The sequence below is a fragment of the Thermobia domestica genome, chromosome 14, assembly GCF_964235325.1.
Source record: "Thermobia domestica chromosome 14, izTheDome1.hap1.1, whole genome shotgun sequence".
NCBI classification, from domain to species: Eukaryota; Metazoa; Arthropoda; class Insecta; order Zygentoma; family Lepismatidae; genus Thermobia; species Thermobia domestica.
In genome coordinates, this window is record NC_137467.1 from 78,081,197 (window position 1) to 78,089,415 (window position 8,219).

Genomic DNA, 8,219 nt, shown 5'->3' on the forward strand with positions numbered 1-8,219 from the left:
GGAATGTTGGTACTAAAAGATTAGACAGTTGCCTAAAACGAAGGACATTTGGTGACAGGATAAAGAAGGCAGTCACATAGAATAATTGAACCTGACCTAAGCCTTAAGGATGCAGATTTGGAGGGAGAGCCACTACTTTGGTGGAATAATCATTCCCACCATCTTTCAAGATTAACAAAATTAGCGAGAAAATATTTGTGTACACAAATAATCTTACCGCTGAGCATGCTGGGCAGTTAATATTTCTGTCCATGAACAAAGCTATTGTCCCAAAAAACATTTTAAAATACTATTGAATATAAGCTAAATTTTCTCATTGTCTCACATCTCTGGCTTAGTATAACAGGGGATTCATAAATCAACACGAAGTAGAGTCCGACATAATTATTCTAACATAAACATGTTTACTAGATTTATCATTTCTATAGGTATGCAAAGAAAGTAGACAAAATTACAACTGCTACAAAATAAATTTGAGTCTTCTACTAAATATATAAACTCATGAAAAGCATCGGATACTTATTTCCACTACCAGAAAGGATGAAAATAGTTTGTTTACATCTGGATATCAGCATTCAACAGAGAACAGCTAGTAATTAGTTATGTTCCCCTTTCTATGGATTACTACGATAACTTTTTAACATGACTGTACTTTTTTGTGCTGACTGCAGAGTTCATATTTCTCCACTCTGAAGAAGTTTTTTCAGATGGTCCTTACTTCTAATGTGATGTTTCCTAACACGATCTTCGAGCTCGTTCGAGATGTTCTCTGTAGGATTTAAATATGGTGATTTGGTCGGTATCTTCAAAGTGTGAGGAGTGTTATACACCATCCAAAGCCTCATAATTTCCGCAGTATACTTTGGATCATTGTCCTGATGGAAGTAATAACCATTTCCCAATTCTAGCTTCTGTGCACTCCTCTTAAGATTGTTTTCAAGAATTCTCTTGTATTCAAACTTTTCCATGATTCCATCTATGAGCACCAGTTCCCCTGATGAAGCCATACATCCCCATGCCATCACACTGTTGCCTCCATGTTTCACTATAGCTACCATGTTCTTAGCTGTATTTGATAGCCTTCACACTGTAACACGTCCACCACCCTTGTATAAGCAGAATTTGTTTTTATCCGACCAGAGAACGTGATCCCAGAGTTCTGTTGGCTTCCCTTATACAGGTTAACAAATTTTAGACTCTTTTTCTGATTCACACAATTGACATATGGTTTCCTCGTAGGAAAACTGGCATTGTAACCGGCACTATGTAAAACCCATCCAACTGTTCCTGTGTGCATCACAGTGCCAGAATATTGTTCAAGGCTTCCTCTAATCTCAGATGCCGGATTCTGCTTGTTTGGCTCCTGTCTCTAGTAGTAAGTTTAGAAGGAGCGGCGTATCTCGGCTTATTCACAACACTATTAGTCTGTTTGAAGCGCTGAATGATGGAGAACACCATGATTTTGCTTCTGTTGACTGTACTATCAATTTCGGAGAGGGGTTTGTGTTGTTTGTACAGATTAATTACAACATTTCTCTCTTCGACTGTTGTCTCCTTACCTTTACACCCCATGTCACTTGTGAATGCTTAGCTTTACACTACAATTGCGAGTTGCTGTTGCGAGGCACAGTATAAAATCAACGACTGTGTGGTGGGGGCATAAAACATGCATCCAGTCATATGTCTACTCGTTTGGAGACGTTATGTCGTCCTATAAGTGAGACCGCAGGAGAAATACACTCTGTAAAGAAAAAATAGCGACACCTCAATTCTCAAACTAACTTACACAGAAAACCATAGTTGCAGCCCGTTAGAAGAGGAATAGAAGGAAATGAAGAGTGGGATAGTTCATTTGCGTTATCTGTGACACCTGTGGTGTAGGACATCGCTTGTCAATTGTTTGTGTATCAGTAGTATTTTCGATAGATGGCACTGAGTGCGTTTCGTAAATTATTGTAGTAAGAATTCTGCATTGCATTTGTAATGTGTAGGCTGAGGTAAATAGCATTTTATGATTGTTCTTTGCTTTCTCATTGTTTGGACAGTGTGTCAAGTGGCAAAATTTTTGTTGTGCAGTGTTGTTTGTGTGTGATATTGTTGCTACATGTGGACTGTAAACAAATAAGATGGGTAAGAAATGTGAGTTGTGGCAAATCTCTAAAGGAATAGATGGAATTCTGAAAATTCATCATTCTACGGCAGGAAGAGTAATTTACAAGTGCAAACAGCATAACAAATCGTCCCTTCGTCAACAGTGTGAAAGAAAAAAGAAAGCATCACCCAGAGCAGATTGCTAAATGAAATCAATAGCACCGCAGATTTAATGAGTGATTTCCCCAAAAATCGCCTTTGTAGTTTGACATGATCTTGGAACTGCAGTTACTTGTACAACTGTATTGTCTTGACTGTATGAAGAGGATATTACAAAGAAAAAACCGCGTAGAAAATCGAAACTGACAAAACACAGAGGACTTCAACATGTAGTTTTGTGAGTCGATATGCAACTTGGACTTATGACAACTGAAAGCATGTCGTTTTCTTCATTGATAAGAAGTTTAGAATAGTGGGAAACGATAGTGGTGTGAAGTTGTGGATACGAACAAGCAAGGAACTTGACAATGATTTTGTTTAAGAGGTTCAAATATTCAGTTACTGAGTGATGATATGGGCATGGTTCACCGTTAAAGACGTCAGAACGACGGATATATGTGAAGGATCGTTTGATGCACGAAAATATCTTCAAATTCTGGCACGTAAAGTTCTTACAACAGCTAAAGATGACTTTTCTGAAGAAGATATGGACTACTTCCTTTCCCAGGACGATAATGCTTCATGTCACCGAGCCAAAATTGTTAATACGTGGTTCAAGAATATGACTATTTAGAGACTCGTGTGGCCTACAAACCCACCCGACATGAATCCAGTTGAAAATTTGTGGATCAATATGAGTAGAAATTTCAATAGACAACTATCTCAAATAGAATGGAATTCAAGGAACAGATAATCCGGGTGTTATTCCGTGATATCGAGGTTGCATTTTGCAATAGCTTTGTTACCAATGCGGGAAGCCCATGGTGCACATACAAAATACTAGTTTGGTTTATCGTACTTCTCGATGTTTGCACACAATATGTCTTACCCTAAAGAAATTCCATTTCTTGTTTTCTGCTATTGTTGTTGATCTTTTTCAGTTTTATGAATTACTCTTCCTACAAACGATTTTGCTCGAAACACACATAGCTACTTATATATGCATATAAATTCACTAAATTCATGTCAAAAGCCTGAAACTCTGGCGCAAGTATTAAGAATGAACTGCTCATTAGGAATATGACTTGTAATATTATCAGGAATTCATGTAAAAATTCATATTGATTAAAGTATGTTGAGAAAACCATATTAGAGCAAGTGTCGCTATTTTTTCTTTACAGAGTGTATAGTAGACTCTATATATTGTGTGCTAAATACATGCATTATGATATTTTAAGTATAGTTTCGGAGACACATAATGGTAACGATTATATGTTTACAAATTCAACACTACTAAGCAAATATGATGTATGTTGTTTATAATTCATACAATGTAAATAAAGTATTAATTATATTATTCCAATACTTCTGTCGGTCTCTGTATCTGTTTTTTCTTATTTCCAAAGGTACGGTAAATTTAAGCTATTGAGAAGAGCATAGTTACCAGTGTCATTATCACTGCATAGATGTATCTGTATATTATTCAAATAACATTCCCTTTGATTTCATAATGTTAATACATTATTTCAATGTAATATTTCAATTAATATATTTCTTAAGTTTCATACTATTTCGTATTTAAAATGTTGTTTGTACAGCATAACATTTTCTTAGTTTTCTAGTGTTACGTATTAAATATGCGTAATATATATTGTTATTATGTTATTTGTATAACATTTCCTTATGTTTCATCATGATAAGTACTTTTTATTTTAATTTGTAGTTAATGTACATTTTCATTCTGCCTTTTACATATGTCCTAGTAAAACTAACCAGACTGAAAACGCTATGAAAGGATAAAAGAATTTTCAAAAGTAACATTTTGTAATAGAAATAATTTACAGATACAATCAGGTTTAATGGCATCCATCAAATATATAGGATATTATTTCTAATTTTTAAAACATTTATTCTTTTGAAAATTGTCGCGAACATAACTATCCTCTCACGAGTCGGGATCGAAGAACTGATTTTATACATCAGAGTCCGACGAAATAAAGGTTGTTCTATAACCGCGAGTACCGTGTTCAGAAAAGTATTAAAATGTTGTACAATGATAGTATTGGATTTGAGGTAATGTGTATTTTTTTAGTTTTTGTAAATTAATTGTAATAATGTATATTCTAATTTATGAAAATTTATACGAAATTTATATTGCATTAACCAACATCTTTAAACATAATAAGGTATTTTTTTTTTGTTTATTTTATTGATCTTACGAACAGGTAGCCTAACTTATAAGAGTAAGAATCCGCTATTATGTAAAGCTCTGATAGAAAAAATTACGGTAGAAACTAAAATTATAGGTTTCCTTTAAATTAAAGAAATTTGAGAGGATTAACATTCTATTGATATGGCATTTCATTATTACTTTATGTTGAAAGCTAGATTGATTGTATATTTTTCCACTGCTTTTAACAATATTAAATACAGTTATTACAAATATATTACATTGTATTTCCAATCTTCCGCAGTTCAGATCTATCATATTTTTATTTCTTCTTTATATTAACGCAAAATACATTTGACATTAAGGAAAGTTTTCATTTTGTGTACTAAAAAAGGTACCATGGTATAATTGAATTAATTTTTGTGCCATGCTATCTACAAAAAATACATAATTATGGTATAGCATTATGCAAAACCTACGTTATGAAAAAATATTTGCTATCAGCTAGTTACGGGACCGACTACGTATGTGAGCTCCGAACCACATGTTTTCGTTAAAAAGTTGTTTTCCTAATACAAGAAAAGAAAAACTAAGAAAACAATGAGGGAGAAGAGCTAGATGCTTTCTCTTATAAAAATGGATGTATGTTTGTTCCAGCATAATTCTGGAACACCTGAAGCAATTTCAACCAAACTTGGTACACATATGACTAAACTAACTAACTAATTCTATGGCCTATGGAACCCGGAGGTTTAATGCCGCGTTCACAAAAGCTCTCCACTGACTTCTATCCTTAGCTAACTGCATCCAGTTTCTACTTTGTATTCCAATCTCTGCGAGATCCATCTTAATATTTTCCTCCAATCTGCGCCTAGATCTTCCTAATGGTCGTTTTCTGATTGGTCTTCCAGTCAAGATTTTGAAAGCGTTTCTACTTTCTACCATTCTAGCTACATGACCCGCCCACCTAAGCCTCCTAGACTTGACAACCCTAACAATGTTGGGTAGACCGTATAAATTATGTAGTTCCTCGTTATGAAGTTTCTGCCATTCCCCATTCCCATTCCTCTTGGGTCCGAATATTCGTCTCACGATCTTGTTCTCAAATACTTTCAGTCTATGTTCTTCCTTCAGAGTAAGTGACCATGTTTCGCAACCATACAGAACAACAGGCATGATTATCGATTTATATATTTTAAGCTTCAAATTCCTCCACAGAATTCGCGAGGACAAGAGATTTTGCGCCGAATAGTAACACGAATTCCCTGCTTTTAGTCGACATTTAATGTCTTCGTGAATATGATTTTCCTCGGTTAATATTGATCCTAGATATTTGAAACTATCCACTTTATCAAAAGTATTATTTAATATTTTAACGCATCCACAATTTTCCGTATTACGGTCCCGACACACTTCCATGTATTTAGTTTTCTCTGCATTTACTTCTAAACCCATGTCCCTGCAAGCGTTTAATAAGATCTCTGCATTTCTTTCTATTGTTCTCCTATCATCCTCTATTAAATTTACATCATCAGCATATGCCATAACCTGGTGAATACCGTTCAACTGTAGGCCCTGGTTGCTATCTTTGATTTTTCTTATAGCGTATTCCAGAACAAAGTTAAATAATAATGGCGACAACGCATCTCCTTGTTTCAGGCCATTTTCGACGTGAAAGCTCGTGGACAAAAATTTTCCTACCCGGACTTTACTTTGGGATTCATTTAAACATATCTTAATTAATCTAATTAGCTTTCTTGGTATTCCAAGTTCTGTAAGAACGTTGTATAATATTTCTCTCCTAACCGAGTCGTATGCCTTTCTAAAATCTAAAATCTCTTCGTGCGCAGAACGAGCATTTCAGCTACGTATCCAGAACCTGGCTTTTAAACATTAAGGAGTACGAGGGTGAATATCGGCTCAAGTGTGCAAGTAAATATATAGGTAATGAATACGAAACTTGCAATCTATGGCTTCACCCTGTTTCTAAGTTTTTCATTTTCTATATGTCATTTTGAAGCCACGCAGGGAAGAAACTGGTCGATACTCTATCCGTATTGCACTAGTGACCCAGCTAGCAACGGTGTATAAACATGTTAGAGCTGCCCTTGGATAGAACATTAGAACAAGACAAGAACCAGTAAATGAAGTCTTTGTTGAATGAGTCCTTCTGCTCAGCTCTTTTCGATCTGCAGAAAGACGGAGTATTGCCGCCACTGACAATGAGTGAAAAAGAGTAAGTTTCATCATTACATTGTCTGAGTGTTGATGTCTATCTCATAATCATATTACTTGAAGATTTCAGATGCTGACATTTCAGCATTCCGAGATTCCGATATGCTGGATCGACGTACCGTTATTGGGAATTTCGAATTTCAAAGATTCAGAAGTGCTGAACCGAAGTCCTCATATTCTGGAATTCATAAATTTCTAGCTGAAGTTTCGAGATTCCGGAATTCCGAGTTTTGGAAATTCCGAAATTTCTGACTGAAGTTCCGGAATTCCGAGATTCCTGAATTCCGATATTTCGAGGTGAACTTTCGGAATTCCGGAATTTAGAGATTTCGAAATTTCGGAATGAACTTCCTGAGATTACGGAATTCCGAAATTCCGAGATTCCTAAGTTACGGAATTCCGAAATTACGGAATTCCGAGATTCCGAAATTACGGAATTCCGAGATTTCGGAATTCCGGAATAACTAAATTTTTAATTCCGATTCCGGAATTAAGATTTTCATTCCGAAGTATTCCGGAGTCCCGGAATCCGGAACACCCCTAGTCGCAAGTACGAGTTTCCACCTTTTGCACTATCGTATACAATCAATATATTTTGTATCGTGACATAGAGTTGCATCGTGACTATATGGATAGCATGCGACTAGTATTGCCACGAGACGAGACAGACTAGACACCAGACGTCTCTTGAAATGTCTCGTCTCGAAAATGCAAACACAATTTTTGAATTTGTTTAAAATTTCGGAATAAATTATTTGCCTTTTAAATGAATACCAGCATTTGTTTCAAATGATGACTCCTACAAAGAACAGGGAATATCTAAAATTATTTTTTTAAATTGTTCTTACAAACACATTTAATTTCCATTTTCCAATAGATTAAAGTTTAATTACTTTGTAATAATTCTGCAGATTCAAGTACAATGTTAAAGGATTCATCGAGATCAGTGTTTCAGATTTTATTCCGGGGACTGGTGAGGATTTCTATGTATAAAAATCCGGTTATAGAAGTACAAGTTCTCTTAATGGCAGTTTTATCAGGAACTAACCATTGTTTCATGGTCTTTCTCGTTCCGAACAAAGACAGAAACGCGTCAGCCTTTTTCGGTACTGAGTTTTGAAAGGATGCTAATTTGACAAAAAAAAAATTAAAAATTGTTTTATGATGTTATTCGAACCTAAGCCATTTTTGAAATTGGAAAAGTCACATAGGCCTTCTTATTTGCTGAAGTGGCGCCAAAGGTTCTGAAAAAAGGATTTCAGAATAAGTAAGGAATGCTTACCTTTCGACTGTACCGACAGCACTGAAAAATATTCCTGTCGTAGTAATTCATTACTCGTCCAGTCGAAACTAAGCAGTTGTTGTTGGAGGATTGTAGTCGTGTTGTGTGTTGTGCTCTGTAAACCAAACCAAACTTGGTTAAAAGTTGTAATTCTAACCATGTGGCATAACAGCTCTCTTTTGTGGGGCTCAACCGCTCTAGTGCTGCCACGAGACGAGATGAGCACGTCTTTGTAGACGAGACACACTTTGCATGAGATGAGACGAGACAATTTGAAGTATC

The 8,219-nt window shown here is 35.5% G+C and overlaps 1 protein-coding gene across 1 annotated transcript in view; it reads right to left on the reverse strand.

Moving 5' to 3' along the window:
• LOC145670232 (uncharacterized) overlaps positions 1 to 8,005 on the reverse strand; it is a 138,050-nt gene extending 130,045 nt beyond the window's left edge. Inside the window, exon 1 of the mRNA XM_081738626.1 lies at positions 7,938 to 8,005. The gene's annotated coding sequence lies outside the window, so the exon portion shown is untranslated. The remainder of the gene's footprint in view (positions 1 to 7,937) is intronic.
• Between the last annotated feature and the right edge of the window lie 214 nt (positions 8,006 to 8,219).